This window comes from Dendrobates tinctorius, unplaced genomic scaffold, assembly GCF_039654945.1.
Source record: "Dendrobates tinctorius isolate UK_male_01 unplaced genomic scaffold, ASM3965494v1 ptg000241l, whole genome shotgun sequence".
NCBI lineage: Eukaryota > Metazoa > Chordata > Amphibia > Anura > Dendrobatidae > Dendrobates > Dendrobates tinctorius.
The window spans coordinates 6,692,785-6,712,303 of record NW_027361908.1 but is presented as its reverse complement, the minus strand read 5'-3'; the positions used below and the strand labels follow the sequence as shown (position 1 = coordinate 6,712,303).

Sequence of the window (19,519 nt, the reverse complement as noted above, 5' to 3'; positions counted from 1 at the left end):
CAGCTTAATATCTCTAAGTCTTGTACTCTATATTTTACTCTGACTGCAAATCCACTGTAATTCCATTGTATAGCTTACTGTATATTTCTGTAATTATCTAGTGCGCCCTTAAGGCAATTAAACCATAAAAGTAATCTCGGTCTGATGCTTTTACTCTTATTACGAATCTTAGAATACCCAGCCGGTAACAGGACATCCTCCCCGGCGGCCATTTGTTCTAGGTGCAGATCCCTTACTGACCTGAGAGACAAAGGGGGCGCCGGAGAGCTGTGCCTGTATAGTTACGTCACATGGGAGGAACGGGTCCTGTTTCCTCCACAGGTTGGAATTAGGGTTAGGGTTGGAATTAGGGTTATTTTTAGGGTTGGGATTAGGGATGTGTTGGGGTTAGGGCTGTGGTTAGGGGTGGAGTTAGAATTGAGGGGTTTCCACTCTTTAGGCACATCAGGGGTTTCCAAACGCGACATGGTGCAACCATTGATTCCAGCCAATTTTGCGTTCAAAAAGTCAAACAGTGCTCCCTCCCTTCCAAGCCCCGCCGTGTGCCCAAACAGTGGTTTACCCCAACATATGGGGTATCAGCGTACTCAAGAAAAATTGCACAACTTTGGTGGTCTAATTTCTCCTGTTACCCTTGGGAAAATAAAAAATTGGGGGCTAAAAAGTTATTTTTGTGGAAAAAGAAAATGATTTTTTTATTTTCACGTCTCTGCGTTATAAACTTCTGTGAAACACCTGGGGGTTCAAAGTGCTCACCAGACATCTAGATAAGTTCCTTGGAAGGTCTAGTTTCCAAAATGGGGTAACTTGTGGGGGGTTTCTACCAGGGCTGTGGAGTCGGTAAGCCACAGTTGCGACTCCGACTCCTGGATTTTATCAGGCTCCGACTCCGGCTCCGACTCCTTCATAAATGGCCAATTCATAACAAATTTACTGTTGTAAAATATTAAACATCGTGCTTATTCAGTTTCTCACCATCATATAAGTAATCAGACCACTTAGAGCAAAAACTACATTTATTAGAATATAGCAAATAACTTTTATAAACTTTTCTAAACTGTAAGTAAATATGCAATAAACACTTATGCAGTTAATAAGAAGAAATCTATAAATTTGTCCTCAGAAAAAGTATTGCCTCTGTCAGATCCTCCTTCATGGATGCCCTCAAATCTGATCTAATTATTTTGAGAGCAGAGAACAACCACTCTACACTAACTTGTGTTGGTGGCAAAGCAGTAACCACTCGGGCAACATCTCTGACAATGTCAGGATACAGAAGAATCGCTTGTTGCACTGTTATTTTTGATGAATGGTCAAATTTCTCAATTTCTTTTAGTGCACATGAAAAATTCTGCTGAAATGTACTGGCTGTGTTCCTTGATGGGGATGACTCTTCTTCTATGCGGGAACGCTTTGCACGGTCCTTGTGATCCAAATATTTTTCAAAATTAAATTCTTCATCAGTTGATGATGAGGGTGAAGATGTGGCAGGACGACCAAATTCTTCTTGTTCCTCCTGACTGTTCTGCAACCCTTTCATCCTTACTGCTATTTCAAACAGAGCTTCTTTTCCTTTACTTAGCTGTTGATCATCTAGAAGAATCCGATGCATTGGGTCTACATAAACAGCTGCCAAAAGAATGTTATTTTGTAATAATAGCTCCTCTCTCCGTTTCATTGATGTAGCAATGCCACTTGCAATTAACCCTCCTCTTTGGGACAGGCGAAACATCAGGTTCTTCCACTCCTTTAAGAAAATACCTGGAGTTAAGTCCTCTGCTTGTAATTTTTTAGTCACTGTAAATGGGTGCTCTAGCAATTTTTCCAGCTCAGTCACCTGATTCAACTGACTTTCATTTAGCGTCAGTTGAGGGTTAGCCATGTCTACAAGAAAGGTTTTCAGTTCAACCAAGCGCTGAATCATTAAGTACTGCCCCATCGTTTGGCTTGATCAATAATTGCCCCTTTTCCAGCACGTCTCTACAAAATTGAGTCAACTTTAGGGGTTCTGGCAACAGTAGCCAATTTTCTCACCTTGCCAATCAGTGCAGCAGCATGTCCTTCTTGCAGACTGTCTCTTATAGCCAGCTGTAGCGTATGCACAACACAGCGCATGTGATGAATGAAAGAACATATTGACACAGTTTCAACAAGATCATCTAAACTATCATGTTGCTGTTCATCTGAAGCAACTTCAGTTTGCTCCTCAGTTACAATACTGTGTTCCTCTATTTCAAACATTTCTGTGTCTGTGGACCCAGGATGTTCTTCTAGCTGCTGATCACCATCATTACTCTCATTCATTAGCTTAATAGTACTTATCATATTTGAAGCATTGTCAGTTACGACAGAAAGAACTTGCTCTTTTTTAAGTTCATAGTCTTGCAGAACCTTTTCCACCAAGACCTGGAGAAACTCACTGGTGTGATGAGCTTTGGTGTCTTTTACTGCCAATGTCTTGGTAACTATTTTATTTTTGTCACAAACAAATCGGACATTGATGGCAAAATAGTTCACTCTGTGACGTGTGCAGGCATCCATTTTAAGAAACAGAAAGCGTCCCTTGAGAGTTTTTTTAAGTTCTTCCTTTTGTTTAAAAGCTTCTTCGATTACTAATTTTCTAATACTCTCTCTCTCCAGAGAAGCACCAACCTTGCGGGCCATTTCCCCATTCAGACACATAAAAGCTGGTCGTGAAAATAATGAAATAGGCACACTATCCTTTACAACAAGCTCTATGATCTGTTTTTTAAATGTATCTACTGTCATTGTCACAGTAACTTTGTCACTGACAAAATATCTTGCAACTGATGGCTGCAAAGTTCTCTGCTCCTTTGTTTGGCTGGAAGAGCTGGGCACTGGTTCATTGTTTTGGATGCAGTCTTTCTCATCCACTGCTTTCAGTACTTCTGGATGAAAGCGCTGTAAATGTCTCTTTAGATTAGAAGCTCTGGTAGGAGCATTTTTATCTTTGCCTGAATATGCACTCATCTTGGCTTCACAGCATTTGTTTTCGTCTGGATCATTTGTCATACACTGACAGACATAATGTTTTCTATCTTGAGTGATGGTGAAAAGTTCAAATACAGCTGATTTAATGTGATGCTTCTTTGACATTCTCAGGTTTTTAATTCTGCATTCACAATTCAAATGACAATTGTTTTTCCTAAAAACAATTGTACAAAATTATTGCCAGGTCGTACAACTGATATAGTGGTCAGTAATACTGTTATTATTCCTCATGTACTCACAGTTAACTGATGCAAAGTTTGATGAAAGGATAATACTTCTTACAGTCTTCCTCTTCTGAGTAGCAGGCAGATGTGAGATGCTTGGAAGACGCACACCTAGTATGATCTAGTCTAGAGGAGGAGCTTTACTACTAAGAATTTGCAACACATTTTCACTTTCAGTTTCATACATTGTAAGTAGGGGGGTTGGGGCAGCATGAGGTTAACCAAGTATAAGATTAGATAAGGGCAGTGGAGAACAGTGACACACAAGAAGTAAGAAATGTCTCTATCTCCAGCAGAACTGCTTATCACTGTTGTTCATAGTTTGATAGAACATATATATTTGAGTAACATTTATAAAATTCATATGAAAGTTCAATTATGAAATATTAATACATTTTTTTTAAAGCTGGAGTCGGAGTTGGTACATTTCTACCGACTCCGACTCCAACCAAAACTAACTCCGACTCCACAGCCCTGGTTTCTACTGTTTAGGCACATCAGTGGCTCTACAAACGTAACAACGACCGCAGACCTTTCCATCAAAGTCTGCATTTCAAATCGTCACTACTTCCATTCTGAGCTCTTACGTGTGCCCTGCCCAAACAATGGTTCTCCCCATATATGGGTTACCAGCGTACTCAGGACAAACTGGACAACTTTTGGGGTCCAATTTCTCCTGTTACCCTTGTGAAAATAAAAATTTGCAAGCTAAAAAAAAATCATTTTTTGAGGAAAAAAATGATTTTTTATTTTCACAGCTTTGCGTTATAAACTTCTGTGAAGCACTTGGGGGTTCAAAGTGCTCACCACACATCTAGATAAATTCCTTGGGGGGTCTAGTTTCCAAAATGGGGTCACTTGTGGGGGGTTCCACAGTTTAGGCACACCAGGGGCTCTGTAAATGAAACATGACGCCCGCAGACCATTCCATCAAAGTCAGCATTTCATAATGTCACTACTTCCCTTCAGAGCCCCGACATGTGCCCAAACAGTGGTCCCCCCCCCACATGAGGTACCAGCGTACTCAGGACCAACTGGACATCAACTTTTGGGGTCCAGTTTCTCCTGGTACCCTTGTGAAAACAAAAAATTGCGCACTAAAAAATATTTTTTGAGGAAAAAAATATTTTTTATTTTCACGGCACTGCGTTATAAACTTTTGTGAAGCACTTGGGGGTTCAAAGTGTTCATTATGCATCTAGGGGGTCTAGTTTCCAAAATGGGGTCATTTGTTGGGGTGCTCCAATGTTTAGGCACACAGGGGCTCTCCAAACACGACATGGTGTCCGCTAACGCTTAGAGGTAATTTTAATTTCAAAAAGTCAAATGGTTCTCCTTCCATTCTGAGCCCTGCCGTGCACCCAAACAGTGGTCCCCCCCACATATGGGGTATCGGTGTACTCAAGACAAACTGGACAACAACCTTTGGGATCCAATTTCTCCTGTTACCCTTGTGAAAATAAAAAACAGCGTGCTAAAAAATCATTTTTGAGGAAAAAAATGATTTTTTATTTTCACTGCTCTGCGTTATAAACTTTTTTGAAGCACTTGGGGGTTCAAAGTGCTCACTACACATCTAGATAAGTTCCATAAGGGGTCTAGTTTCCAAAATGGTGTCACTTGTGGGGGGTTTTCACTGTTTAGGCACACAGGGGCTCTCCAAACGCGACATGGTGTTCGAAACGATTGGAGCTAATTTTCCATTCAAAAAGTCAAATGGCGCTCCTTCCCTTCTGGACCCTGCCGTGCGCCCAAACAGTGGTTTATGACCACATATCAAGTATCTGTGCACTCAGGAGAAATTGCCCAACAAATTTTAGCATCCATTTTATCCTGTTGCCCATGTGAACATGAAAAAACTGAGGCTAAAAGGAAATTTTTGTGAAAAAAAAAAAGTACTTTTTTTTTACCGATCAATTTGTGAAGCACCTGGTTGTTCAAAGTGATCACTATGCATGTAGATAAGTTCCTTGGGGGCTCTAGTTTCCAAAATGGTGTCACTTGTGGGGGAGCTCCAATGTTTAGGCGCACAGGGGCTCTCCAAAAACGAAATGGCAACCGCTAAATATTCCAGAGTGTTTTCCATTCAAAAAGTCAAATGGCGCTCCTTCCATTCTGCGCCCTGCCATGCACCCAAACAGTGGTTTATGACCACATATGAGGTATCGGTGTACTCAGGAGAAATTGCCCAACAAACTTTAGGATCCATTTTATCCTGTTGCCCATGTAAAAATGAAAAAATTGATGCTAAAAGAAAATTTTTGTTGGAAAAATTAATATGTCCATTTTTTCTTTCCACGTTGCTTTAGTTCCTGTGAAACACCTGAAGGGTTAATAATCTTCTTGTAGTTTTGAGTAGCTTGAGGGGTGCAGTTTTTAGAATGGTGTCACTTTGGGTATTTTCTGCCATATAGACCCCTCAAAGTGACTTCAAATGTGAGGTTGTCCCTAAAAAAATGGTTTTGTAAATTTTGTTGTAAAAATGAGAAATCGCTGGTCAACTTTTAACCCTTACAACTTCCTAAAAAAAAAGTTTTGTTTCCAAAATTGCGCTGATGTAAAGAAGACATGTGGGAAATGCTTTTTAGTAACCACTTTGTGTCACATAACTCTCTGGTTTAACAGAATAAAAATTCAAAATTTGAAAATTGCGAAATTTTCTAAATATTTGCCAAATTTCTCATTTTTTCACAAATAATCGCAAAAATTATCAACCTAAATTTACCACTAACATGAAGCCCAGTATGTCACAAAAAAAGTCTCAGAATCGCTAAGATCCGTTGAAACGTTCCTGAGTTATTACCTCATAAACGGACACTGGACAGAATTGCAAAAAATGGCCTGGTCATTAAGGTCAAAATAGGCGTGGTCATGAAGGGGTTAAGAGGAAATGGTAAAATGCTGTTCAAAAAGTGCTTTCAGTGCTTACCCGTAAAGTATGCTGCTATAGTGCCCTGGAGCAAACGCGAAACGCGCGTCAGGGGCGGCACGTGGCTCCGGAGCACTATAGCAGCATTCTTTATGGGTAAGCACTGAAAGCACTTTTTGCACAGCATTTTACCATTTCCTCTTAACAGCGCTCTGACGTTATATACACTGGAGGCACTCCAAGTCTTATGAGCAGAAGCATTTGTCTGTTGTGAGGGATTTATGTTGTGGATATATACGATTGGAAATTGTATTCTATATTGATATTGCGATTTTATAATGTGCCATAATTGTTATTACATTATATTACCCTAGGTTCATGTATTTTTTATGGTTATTTTCTATTAATTTTTTTATACATGCATGTCACTTGATGGAATAAAAAATTATTGATTTTTTTACAATTTTCTGTATGGAACTCCGTTTTTTTGTTTTTCTTGGGTAGATACGCGCGGTCTGTCTTTGATATGATCCTATCCTGATATACTTGCATATAAGGTGGATTTATGGAAAGGGCCTGCAAATCACTCACTCTACGAGCTGATGTAAGGGCTAGTAATATAATTGTTTTCAGGGTAAGGTACTTTATAGGTAACTGCTGAATAGGTTCAAACGGTTCCTTTGTAAGGACCTCTAAAACTAAGTTTAGATCCCACGGAGAAATTTTCAGCGTTGCGATAGGTTTGGACCTATGGAACGATTTTATGAACCTTGCTATCCATCTATTTGCTGCCAGATTACAGTTGTACAATGCTCCTAATGCTGATATTTGAACCTTAAGGGTATTCACAGCCAAACCAAATTGCAACCCTGATTGTAGGAACTCTAAGATGGGACCAAATGGAGGGGTCTGGTCTAATGGTTTCCCTAAGAAATGTAGGAATTTACTCCATGTTCTGCCATAGATTTTTGTAGTTATGGGTTTCCTACTTCTTAGCAAGGTAGAAACTAGCCCCGGAGAGAACCCTCTACTACTCAGAAGCGACCTCTCAAATTCCATGCTGCAAGATGGAACCCTTTCACTTGCGTGTGGAATACTGGACCCTGACCGAGACGGTCCGGGATCTCTGGCAGGATCCATGGCTCTGATAGCTACATTATCCACAACAGGGAAAACCAAGGTCTTTTCGGCAAGCATGGGGCAATCAAAATCACTCTCACTTGCTCCCTTCTGACTTTCCTCACCACTGCCATCAGTCACTGGAGGGAATGCATAGGCCTTCTTGAAGTCCCAAGGAATATACAGGGAGTCTACTGTAAACGGCCTCTCTCTTGGGTTTAAGGAGCAAAACTTTTCCACCTGCCTGTGGCTTTTGTTGGCAAACAAATCTATTTCTGGTTTTCCCCACAGGTGTACTATCTGCTGAAAAATTCTGTGGTTTAAGGTCCATTCCCCCTGTTTAAGTTTGTTGCGACTCAAGAAATCTGCTTCGATGTTTTCCGCCCCCTTTATGTGTAGTGCTGTCAGGGACAGAAAATGTTGTTCTGCTGTGAGAAAAATACTGTTGGTTGCTTCCATTAGGGGGTATAATCTCGTCCCCCCCGATGGTTGATGTATGCTACTGTGGCACTGTTGTCTGACATAATACAGACATTGTGGCGCCGGAGGAGGGGAATAAAGTGTTCCAGGGACTTGGTAACCGTCCAAAGTTCTTTTAGGTTGGATGATGAGCATCGCTCCTGAGGCGCCCAGGACCCCTGAACTGCCTGACCTCTTAGTTGCGCCCCCCACCCTGAGGAACTTGCATCCGTCAGGATCACATCGCTTACTGGTGTTTCCCAAGGTATCCCCGATGTCAAGCTTGACCTGTTTGATCATCAACGGAAGGAGTTCCTTACCCCTAAGGAAAGCTCCACCTTTCCTTCTAAACGCCCTTTTAGCAGTTTTTGTGCTGAGAGGATTTCCCACTGTAGATGTCGTGTGTGGAATTGGACCCACCTGACTGCTGGGATACAGGACGTCAGGGTCCCCAACAGGGCCATTGCGTTTCTCAGGGTGATATGGAGTTGTTCTACAGCTGCTGAGGTCACGTTTACTACCTTTTCTATCTTGTCCTCGGAAAGAAGGCAGGCTTGTAGTACGGAGTCCAGGATAAACCCTAGGAAAGTCTGTCTCCTCAAGGGTTGCAATCTTGATTTTTGGGTATTTATCATCCACCCCAATTTTTGCAGGGTTTTGGTCACCTGTCCTAACTGCATAGCAAAATGGTCCTCAGAGTCTCCAACTATCAGGAAATCGTCCAGATAGGGCACTATAATTGTGTTCTGTATTCGGAAGAAGGCTGTCATCTCTGCTATAACTTTGGTGATCACTCTCGGGGCTATTGATAGTCCAAAGGGAAGGGCCCTGAATTGAAAATGACTGAAATTGCCCTGGATATATAGGGCCACCCTCAAATATTTTTGATAGCCTGGATGGATGAGAATATAGGCATCCTTTAAATTGAATACCACCATGAAACAGTTGTGATGCAGAAGTTTTATAGCTGTAGTCACTGACTCCATCTTGAAGGTATGATTTTCTACCCATTGACTGAGACCTCTGAGATTTATGATCGTTCTGAAAGAACCATCCGTTTTTTATTAAGAAGAGGGGTGAGTAGAACCCCATTCCCCTTCTGTTTGTTCGGGACTTCGGACAAGACCTGTTTGTCTAGCAGACTTAAGATTTCTGTTTCTAGGGCCAATTGTTCTTCTATTTTTCTCCTGATGGGGGTTATTACAAAAGTTGCTCTTGGCTGACGAAAAAATTGTATCTTCAGGCCTTCCTTTACTATGTTTAGGATCCAGGTGTTGGAAGAGATGTTATCCCAGACCTGAGCAAAAAACGACAGCCTCACCCCACCAGGATTCTGACGTCATTGCGGGGATTTCTTAGATGCAGAGGCGGACCCACCAAACATGAATCCAGAGTCCTTTTTTCTCATATCCTCCCATTTCCTTTTTTCTCCTGGAGGATGGCCTTTGTTGAATTTTTTCCTCTGAAAAGATGGCCTTCTCTGATCTGCTGGAAACCTGGGAAAGCCTTTCTTATCACTCGCTTTTTCTAGGATATCATCTCGATTTTTCCTGAACAGGAAGTGGCCATCACACGGCAGAGAGCACAGCTTGACCTTGGACTGTAGATCAGCTGGGCAGCCCTTAAGCCATAAGGCGCATCTCGTGGCATTCGATAGTCCAGTTGCTCTAGCTGTTAGCCTCATGGAGTCAGCAGATGTGTCTGCCAAAAAGGCTGCCGCCCCATGTAAAAGATACATCTCCGACAGGATCTTCTCCCTTGGCACCTTGTTCCTCGAGCTGCTGGAGCCAGATCATTAAGGAACGTGGCGTGCAAGTTCCAGCTATTGTGGGTTTTAATCCCCCTGCTGCAGCTTCCCATGTATGTCTCAGGAAGGAATCTGCCTTTTTATCTAATGGGTCCCCGAGTACCCCTGAGTCCTCTAAGGCCAACGCCGTCTTTTTGGATGACCTGGATACTGCCGCATCAATTTTTGGGACCTTGTCCCATATCTCCGTATCCTTTTCCTCAAAAGGATACCTTCTTTTAGAGGAGGAGGGCAGAGCTCCTGATTTTTCCATTTTCTTCCACTCTCTATTAATGAGTGCTCGGACTTGGTCATTAACTGGGAAGGTTCGCTTTTTCCTCTCCTGCAATCCCCTAAACATAACATCTTCCGGGGACTTAGCCATTTTTCCTTCCTTTAGACCCATTGTTACCCTGATGGTTTTAAGGACACCATCTGTGTCTTCTATGGGGAAACATGGTTTACCTCCTGTGCCACTATCTGAGGAGGAGGAGGAAGAAGGGGATTCAGCATGCACTCGACCCTGGGATGAGACCGAGGAAGTGTGTGTTAGATGGAAAATCTTCAAGCCTCTTCTTCCCTTTCTTTAGTAGGGATTTAAGGGAGCCCTCCACTTATGACCTAATAGCCGACCTAAAAGGTAGCTGCAAAATTTGGGGTTTCCTCCGCAATAGTTCTCTGGATGCAGGTCCTTCTGCCAATCCCTTGCTAGGGGAATTCTACACAGGGCACAGACTGTTATTCTTCTTTGCCCCAGATTTTTTACGCCTTTCCTACAGATACAAGCAGACAATAGGGGCCTATTAATCACTTAGCTAACATACACGAAGATCATTCACCACCCGCTGATAACCAAGGGTACCGGACTCGGAGGCTGTGGGAGGAACACGTAACGCGTCTTCCCTGGACACCGAGTAGTCCCCAGAATTCTGATAGGGGCAACTGCTGCTTCTGACATTTGACCGACCATCACCTTTGCAATCCTGCTGTCGGTGAGACGTAGACTGAGCTGGAGGTAGTGGCGGTGGCAAAAGCGACTGCCGCTGCTCTGACTCCATCTTTGCTGGCACCCTGATCCCTGGCGTCTGCCTTAAAATAGGTCGACTCCATCCGGGTGAGATATGCCCCTCCCCCTACGACCACCGGCCGGGACCGCACACTTCCACCACAAAAAAGCCGTCCGGTATCGCGCTGGGCGCCATGTTTTCGGTGCCTCCCTGACGTCAGCAGGGCGCGCTCCCACAATTCTTTGTGGCGCCTGTGACATCAGCGGCACCTGAAAGTCGTCCCCGGCCGCTACTGCACGCTGAATCAGAGAGCTGGCTCAAGGGGCGCGAGGGGAAGGAGGCACGGTGGATTTCCTACAGACCCTCCTGCGCCCGCACGTACACCAAGCACGTGGACTGCGCTTCCAGACGCCCGACGCTACAGGTATGGAACCTGTTCTTCCAGCGCCGGGACAGACCCGGGACCTTTTTCTTCCCATGACCGACACAGCAGCCGTACGGGATTCCCATCCAGGACAGGAACCCAACTAAAGCGGGGGAAGAGGTACCGCCCTTTATATTTCGGTGGGTTCCTGTCCTGGCGGGGCGGATCCTTCTCACAGGTGTGCTGTCTTGGGTGAAGGGAAAAATGCAGTGCTTGCAGACCTCAAATTATGCTAGGAAAACAAGTTCATAATCATTTAGAAACAACAATACTAATGTTTTAACTCAGGAAGAGTTCAGAAAACAATATTTTGTGGAATAACCATGATTTTTAATCACAGCTTTCATATGTCTTGGCATGCTTTCCACCAGTCTTTCACACGGCTTTTGGGTGATCAGTTGCAACTCCTGGTACAAAAATTTAAGCAGTTCTTTGTTTGATGGCTTGATTACATTCTTACATTCCTCTTGATTACATTCCAGAGGTGTTCAATGGGGTTCAGGTCTGGAGACTGGGCATGACAGGGATTTGAAGTTGTGGTCCTTCATCCGCACATTGATTAACCTAGCTGTGAGGCATGACGCATTGTCCTGCTGGAAAAACCAGTCCTCAGAGTTGGGGAACATTACCTGAGCAGAAGCAATCAACTGTTTTTCCAGGAAAACCTTGTATGCGGCTTGATTCATACATCTTTCGCAAATATTAACCTGCCCAATTAGAGCCTTGCTGAAGCATCCACAGATCATCACCGATCCTGCACCAAATTTGACATTGGGTGCAAGATACTGTGGCTTGTATACCTCTCCAGGTCTCCATCTAACCATTAGACGACCAGGTGTTGGGCAAAGCTGAAAATTAGACTCATCAGAGAAGTTTACCTTACTCGTCCTCTATGGTCCAATCCTTATGGTCTCTGGCAAACTTCAGCCTGGCTCTCCTTTGCTTCTCATTGACTTTTTCTAGCTTTACATGACTTGAGCCCTGCCTCTAGGAGCCTGTTACGAACTGTTCTTGCCGTGCACTTCACCCCAGCTGCCATCTGACATTCCTTTTGTAGGTCACTTAATGTCATCCTGCGGTTGTTGAGTGACTTTCGAATAAGATGATGGTCATCCCAGTCAGTGGAGAGTTGTTTTCGCCCTCTGCTGGTCTATAGCTTTGTTGTCCCCAATGTCTGCTGCTTAACCTTGTTGTAATGGATGCAGTCTAAGAACTTTTAAGGATGGAGGCAACATGACGTTTACTGTTTCCCTCTGCTAGTAAAGCCAGAATTGAGCCCTTCTTTTCCTAACTCAAGATTTATTTTTCAACTCCTTTGGCGAAAAGTTATTTTTTCATTCCTATTACTTTTGGGATATGACTAGCACTTGTTTTGCCATCCAGCTTGTCCTAATGCAAGAGGATTGTGAACACCACAGCAGGGTTTTTTATACTTTTCTTTGTTAAATAAAATTTGCTTCAGGTGATCACCTAATCAGAAGCACATTAAGTAGAATGAGATGTACGCAACTGACACTGGAATGGAAGGGCTGTCAGACATGTAGAGAAGCTGATTTTTATAAAAATGTGAAGTGGTCTCTTAATTTTTGCCAGAGACGGATGGATGGATAATATATATATCGCTATACAAAAAAACCTGACCAGCATCTTCCAAGTGTGAATAGGTGCAAGCTGCAGTGAAGAAGATGTACTTACAAAAGCAAAGGTTCTTAGCGCATGATTTGGCCAATTCATGTGTGCCCGTCAACCGCGGCAAGTTGGCATATATAGTAGGGTTCAGACAGGACGCCAGAGAAGTGTCACCTTGCCGCGGTTGACGGGCACACATGAATTGGCCAAATCATGCGCTAAGAACCTTTGCTTTTGTAAGTACATCTTGCTGAGGGACAGAGCGTTTGGAAGTTTTTATTTCCATTGACAATATATGTCTTGGCAGTCACAGGGTGCTGCTGTGCATATATAGAGATTATATATATATATATATATATATATATATATATTTAATTATGAAATCTTCACACTTGTATGATATACACATGCAGACTGAAGTCTTGGCAGACATAGGGTCTGCAATATGATTGCTAGAAGTGCATTCTGGTGTGAAGCAGAGAGGAGTGATCTGTGCTTATCTTGGTCAGATAATTAAGAATGAGCCAGATGTATATGATCAAGGCAGTGTAAACAAGATCATAAACAACACTGGAGTAATGGCCCCGTCACACACAGCGAGATCGCCGATTTTATGATGCATCAGCGATATTGCTAGCGATATCGCTGTGTGGGACATGCATCAGCGACCGGCCCCCCCGCCAGGTATCGTTGATCGTGCAGGAGTGTCCTGGGCCATTTTTGGATCGTTGGTCTCCCGCTGGCCAGCGCGCATCGCTACGTGTGGCAGCGGAAAACCAACGATCAGCGAGCTTCCAGTGCTGTAAGCAGATGCTGGGAGCTGGTATCCAAGGTAAATATCGGGTAACTAAGCACATGCGTCGCTTAGTTACCCACTGTGTACCTTGGATACCTGCGTGCTCGCGCTGGGAGCTGGTACCCGATATTTACCTTGGATACAAGCGTCCTCGCTGGTCCTGATTTCTGGTGAGTCTGCCTGTTTGACAGCTCACTAGCGAACATGTAGCGAGGCACCAGCGATCCTGACAAGGTCGTATCGTTGTCGGGATCGCTGGTGCATCGTTTAATGTGACGGGACCCTAAAGCAGGGATCTATATAGACCACTAACAGGAGCTCTATGGAACGCACGCTCTGTCTGCAACAAAGTTTCCTACATGCATGATCTCTTCATTGCTAACAAACTTGTCTTCCTTGCCATCACCGAAACCTGGCTCACCCCCTCTGACATAGCCTCTCCTGCTGCACTTTTCTATGGTGGAGTCCACCTTTCCCACGCCCCCTGCCCCAGCAGCAAGCATGGCGGAGGAGATGGTTTTCTCCTGTCAGATAACTGCTCCTTCACCACAATCCCAGTGCACCCTCCGTTACCCTCCCTTCCTTTGAGGCACACACTGTGCGCATCTACTCCCCCTCCAACTGGCTGTCATTTACCGCCCTCCAGAACCAGCCACCACCTTCTTCGACCACTTCACCACCTGGATACTTTATTGCCTTTCCGCTGACATCCACACTATCATCTTGGGCGACTTCAAAATCCACATTGACACTTCCCTCTCAGCTGCCACTAAACTTGCCTCAATCAATGGTCTTCTAAAGCCACTCACAAAGATGGCCACACACTGGACCTCATCTTCACCCGCCTCTGTTCCCTATCTAACCTAACTCACTACTTTACCTTTCTGACCACAGCTTACTTACATTCTCTTCCCTCTCGTCTCCAGGTCCACAGTCCCCATCCCACAAACTTGCACACCCTCACAGAAATCTTAAACAACTCAATATACACTAACTGTCTGAATCCCTCCTCCCTCTTACAGACATAAGTTCCTTACACAATGCAGATGCTGATGCCAATCTATATAACAGAATAGCTGTAGCTCTGGATTCGGTTGCCCCTCTCACACATACCAAAGTACGCATAATCAATGCTTTGTATGCAGTACTACTGTTCGCAATTTTTATTAAAGGTACTAGCTGAAGAGCCCGGCGCTGCCCGGGCATAGTAACTAACTACGGTTAGTTATAACAAATTATAATGAATATAATATAATATATATATATATATATATATATCTCTCTCTATCTATATATAGCCCCGCCCACTCCGCATAGCCACATTCACTATAATATCCCACATCATCCCGTTAAAGCCACCGGACTACTATCCCTAATATCCCACATCATCCCGTCAGCCAGAGCCACCGGACAACTACCACTAATATCCCACATCATCCCGTCACATCCGCCGGACTACTACCCCTAATATCTCACATCATCCTGTCAGCCAGAGCCACCGGACAACTACCACTAATATCCCACATCATCCCATCACAGCCGTCAAACTACTACCCCTAATATCCCACATCATTCCCATCAGAGCCACAAGACTACTACCCCTAATATCCCATATCATCCCGTCAGCCAGAGCCACCGGACTACTACCCCTAATATCCCACATCATCCCGTCAGCCAGGGGTCAGAACCAGAGCACTGAGTTGAACGGTCCTACCTTCCATACCGGAGATCCCTTTAAGAAAGCCTTAGCTCAGAACCAGAGCGCTGAGTGGATTTGCCCTGACTTGCATACCAATGATCACTTTAATAGAACCCTGGAGTCAGAAACAGAGCGCTGAGGGATTTGCCCTAACTTCTGTATAGGAGATCCCTTTAAGAGATCAAGGGTCAGTACCAGAGCATTTGAAGGCAATTGCCCTGACTTCCATACCGGGGATCCCTTTAAGAGAGGACTGGAGTCAGAACCAAAGTGCAGATTGGATTTGCCCTCACTTTCATACCGGGGATCCCTTTAAGAGAGGACTGGGGTCAGTACCAAAGTGCAGATTGGATTTGCCCTCACTTCCATACCGGGGAACCCTTTAAGAGGGGCCTTAGGTCAGAACCAGAGCGCTGAGTGGATTTACCCTAACTAACATACCGAGGATCCCTTTAAGAAAGCCTGGGATCAGAACCAGAGTGCTGGATGGATTTGCCCTGACTTGCATACCAATGATCCCTTTAATAGAACCCTGGGGTCAGAATCAGACCGCTGAGGGATTTGCCCTAACTTGCGTACAGCAGATCCCTTTAAGAGAGCCTGGGGTCAGTACCAGAGCATTTGAAGGCAATTGCCCTGACTTCCATACCGAGGATCCCTTTAAGAAAAGCCTGGGGTCAGTACCAAAACGCTGATTTGCCCTAACTTGCATACCATTGTTCCATGGGAGGGGGGGGGATTCATTTCTGTCATGTGCTCTGTGCTCCTTTCTGGGGGGCAAACAATGGCTGGGAGCTTATGTTCCTGGGGATGCTAGTTTTCTCCCATCATGTCAGTGTCTGCTGAGGTGGTGTTGTCATGCAGTGAGAAAACTGTTGGTCATAGCAACCAATCACAGCTCAGCTACTTTTAACCAGCTCTGGTGAAATGAGAGATGCTTAGTGATTGTTTGCAAGGAAAACTGTTGATCATAGCAACCAATCAGAGCTGAGCTTCTTTTGAACAGCTCTGGTGAAATGAAAGATGCTTCGTGATTGGTTGGTGATACACTGATACACACATTCATTTTTATATATAGAGACTAGCTGAAGAGCCCGGCGCTGCCCGGGCATAGTAACTAACTACGATTAGTTATAACAAATTATAATGATTCTATATATATATATATATATATATATATATATATATATATATATATATCTATCTATATATATATATACAGTATATATATATATATATATATATATATATATATATATATATATATATATATATATATATATATAAAGTTGAGTGTAGAGCCCCGCCCACTCAGCCTAGCCACATTCACTATAATATCCCACATCATCCCGTCAGCCAGAGTTACCGGATTACTACCCCTAATATCCCACATCATCCCGTCAAAGCCAGTAAAAGTAGAATAGTGAAATTGCACAGAAACATGGTTCACTAAGATGCCAGGATTTCTACTGATCAGGCTGATATTCTCACTTATCTGCCACCATAAATATCACAGTCATGCTTTTCACCAATGGACAGGCACAAATCTTAAACATTAGTACAGTAGAGAAACCTTCACACACATTTTCATGCACCGTCAACTTGTAATTTGTCCGGCTGAGTTGCTCATAGATGTACAGCATCTGTATGCAGTATAGTATCATATTTAATGGGTTGTTATGGGAAAAGCATTACGTGTTACATGGGTATATTCAGGTGAATTATGGGGAAAGTAGCACTTTAAAAAAACTCACAGCATCAGAGCACAGTAAGGCTGTGTGCACACGCTGCGGATTAGGTGCGGATTCATCCGCGCGGATTTTGTAAAATCCGCAGGTGAAACCGCAGGTCAAAAGACCTGCGGTTTTACCTGCGGATTGCTCTGCGGTTTTGCCCTGCGGTTTTTCTTCTCCTCAATAGAGGAGATGGCAAACCGCAGGAGAATCCGCAGAAAGAATTGACATGTCAATTCTTTCTGCGGATTGAAAACCGCAGATAATCCGCGCGGAAAATTCCGCACCGTCTGCACTGCGGTTTTTGATTCCCATAGGGAATCATGGTACTGTACACCGCAGCAAAAACTGCTGCGGGTCCGCAGCGGCCAAAACCGCTGCGGAACCGCAGCAAAATCCACAGCGTGTGCACACAGCCTAACACATCAATAATGCATAAAAGTGTCTGTGAGAAAATATTAAATCCACATGACATTTAATATGTGCACTTCCCTACATTCATGTGTGTCACTTAATGATACCACACGGGAGGGGGTGATTCATTTCTGTCATGTGCTCTCTGCTCCTTTCTGGGGGACAGACAATGGCAGGGAGCTTATGTTCCCAGGGATGCTATATTTCTCCCACCATGTCAGTGTGTGCTGACGTGTTGTCAAGTTGGAAAACTCGCTCATAGCAACCAATCACAGCTCAGCTACTTTTAACCAGCTCTGGGGAAATGAGAGATGCTTAGTGATTGTTTGCAAGGAAAACTGTTGATCATAGCCACCAGAGCTGAGCTTCTTTTGAACAGCTCTGGTGAAATCAAAGATGCTTCGTGATTGGTTGGTGATACACATATACATTCATTTTTATATATAGAGATTTTCAAAAACTGAATATTCCTTGTCTGGGCTTTTCATGGCTATCCATTGCTTTGGGTTTGGTAATTGGTTTTACCAATCCAAAAGTGTAGCGTCTGAATATTTAACTATGTTAGGACACATAAAACACTCAATTAAAAGTAAATCACTTACAGGCATACCATATACAGTGCCTACAAGTAGTATTCAACCCCCTGCAGATTTAGCAGGTTTACACATTCGGAATTAACTTGGCATTGTGACATTTGGACTGTAGATCAGCCTGGAAGTGTGAAATGCACTGCAGCAAAAAAGAATGTTATTTCTTTGTTTAATTTTTTTTTAAATTGTGAAAAGTTTATTCAGAGGGTCATTTATTATTCAACCCCTCAAACCACCAGAATTCTGTTTGGTTCCCCTAAAGTATTAAGAAGTATTTCAGGCACAAAGAACAATGAGCTTCACATGTTTGGATTAATTATCTCTTTTTCCAGCCTTTTCTGACTATTTAAGACCCTCCCCAAACTTGTGAACAGCACTCATACATGGTCAACATGGGAAAGACAAAGGAGCATTCCAAGGCCATCAGAGAGAAGATCGTGGAGGGTCACAAGGCTGGCAAGGGGTACAAAACCCTTTCCAAGGAGTTGGGCCTACCTGTCTCCACTGTTGGGAGCATCATCCGGAAGTGGAAGGCTTATGGAACTACTGTTAGCCTTCCACGGCCTGGACCGCCTTTGAAAGTTTCCTCCCGTGCCGAGGCCAGGCTTGTCCGAAGAGTCAAGGCTAACCCAAGGACAACAAGGAAGGAGCTCCAGGAAGATCTCATGGCAGTGGGGACATTGGGTTCAGTCAATACCATAAGTAACGTACTCCACCGCAATGGTCTCCGTTCCAGACGAGCCCGTAAGGTACCTTTACTTTCAAAGCGTCATGTCAAGGCTCGTCTACAGTTTGCTCATGATCACTTGGAGGACTCTGAGACAGACTGGTTCAAGGTTCTCTGGTCTGATGAGACCAAGATCGAGATCTTTGGTGCCAACCACACACGTGACGTTTGGAGACTGGATGGCACTGCATACGACCCCAAGAATACCATCCCTACAGTCAAGCATGGTGGTGGCAGCATCATGCTGTGGGGCTGTTTCTCAGCCAAGGGGCCTGGCCATCTGGTCCGCATCCATGGGAAGATGGATAGCACGGCCTACCTGGAGATTTTGGCCAAGAACCTCCGCTCCTCCATCAAGGATCTTAAGATGGGTCGTCATTTCATCTTCCAACAAGACAACGACCCAAAGCACACAGCCAAGAAAACCATGGCCTGGTTCAAGAGGCAAAAAATCAAGGTGTTGGAGTGGCCTAGTCAGTCTCCTGACCTTAACTCAATTGAAAACTTGTGGAAGGAGCTCAAGATTAAAGTCCACATGAGACACCCAAAGAACCTAGATAACTTGGAGAAGATCTGCATGGAGGAGTGGGCCAAGATAACTCCAGAGACCTGTGCGCCGGCCTGATCAGGTATTATAAAAGACGATTATTAGCTGTAATTGCAAACAAGGGTTATTCCACAAAATATTAAACCTAGGGGTTGAATAATAATTGACCCACACTTTTATGTTTAAAATTGATTAAAATTTAACTGAGCAACATAACTTTTTGGTTTGTAAGATTTATGCATCTGTTAATAAATCCTGCTCTTGTGTGAAGTTTGAAGGCTCTAACTTATTTGCATCTTATCAAACCTGCTAAATCTGCAGGGGGTTGAATACTACTTGTAGGCACTGTATAAACCAGCTAGAAATGATCCACCTGATACCTCAGTCTCCCAACTACTGGAACTATATTCTGTTTTCTTAAGCATCATATGATGTATATAGGTTACTATACTAATGAACGTGCTTTTTTATAAAAAAAAAAAAA

The 19,519-nt window shown here is 43.7% G+C and overlaps 1 protein-coding gene across 5 annotated transcripts in view; it reads right to left on the bottom strand.

Annotated features, from left to right (window-relative positions):
- The window catches only part of NEDD1 (NEDD1 gamma-tubulin ring complex targeting factor), a 141,300-nt gene that overhangs the window by 26,414 nt on the left and 95,367 nt on the right, over positions 1-19,519 (bottom strand). The gene's annotated exons all lie outside the window — the stretch shown is intronic.